This window comes from Condylura cristata, unplaced genomic scaffold (genome assembly GCF_000260355.1).
Source record: "Condylura cristata isolate star-nosed mole 26May11 unplaced genomic scaffold, ConCri1.0 scaffold00009, whole genome shotgun sequence".
NCBI classification, from domain to species: Eukaryota; Metazoa; Chordata; class Mammalia; order Eulipotyphla; family Talpidae; genus Condylura; species Condylura cristata.
This window is the reverse complement of record NW_004567110.1, coordinates 2,312,954-2,313,737: the sequence shown is the minus strand read 5'-3', so window position 1 is coordinate 2,313,737 and position 784 is coordinate 2,312,954. Positions and strand designations below refer to the sequence as shown.

Sequence of the window (784 nt, the reverse complement as noted above, 5' to 3'; positions counted from 1 at the left end):
GCCGGCGGGCTCCCTGGGTGGGTGTTGGGCAGGGGCTCCCCAGCCAGGTAGGGGCGTGCTCACTGCCGGGGGATGTGCTCCGGAGGCAGGGTTAGGGGGTTCCCAGAACCTAAATGATCTGAGTGCAAAACCACTAGAGGAAGCACTACGACCTCCCCTTCCACCACCACCACCACCCCACCCCCCACCCCCGTTATTAAAGACATGAGGGAATGTGGGTCCCTGGACGCTCAGGAGCCTGCAGGAACATGGATCGTGCTGTTCCTGAGGCCGCCAAGCCCAGGGCCGGCCGGAGGAGGAAACCACCCCAGCGCCCACGCTCCGGCGGGCCTCAGCAGCACAAGGCCCTGTCTGGGCAGGAGGGCGCGGCAGAGCGGGCTGGGCAGGGCCATCCCTCACCGGGCCCAGGCGCGGGACACAGCTCCACAAAGCGGTGCCCCCGCCCCGAAGGACAGCTCGGAGGTGTGCGACCCCAGGCCTCCCGGCTCGCCCGGGCCTCTCCCCACACAGGAGGGCGGCGGGGCAAAGGTCCCCGCTAAGCCCTCTCGCGGTTGCCCAAGACACCACAGGCCCGGGGTGGGGGGTGCCTCCCGAGACCCCGCTTCTCCTCCGCCCCCCAGCTCCTAGCTTTTGCTTTGGGGAAGCTGCAAGGCCCGCTGCTGGCCACGCCGTCCGGCCGACTCGGGCCTGCGCCCCAGTGGAGAATGCGGGGCACGCGGGCACAGTGGCAGGCTGGCCAGGAGGAAGCCCGCTCCCCTCCGGGGCGCGCTGGGGGAGGGGCTGC

The 784-nt window shown here is 70.8% G+C and overlaps 1 protein-coding gene across 1 annotated transcript in view; it reads right to left on the bottom strand.

Annotated features, from left to right (window-relative positions):
- TRAPPC9 (trafficking protein particle complex 9) overlaps positions 1 to 784 on the bottom strand; it is a 133,557-nt gene that overhangs the window by 85,520 nt on the left and 47,253 nt on the right. The gene's annotated exons all lie outside the window — the stretch shown is intronic.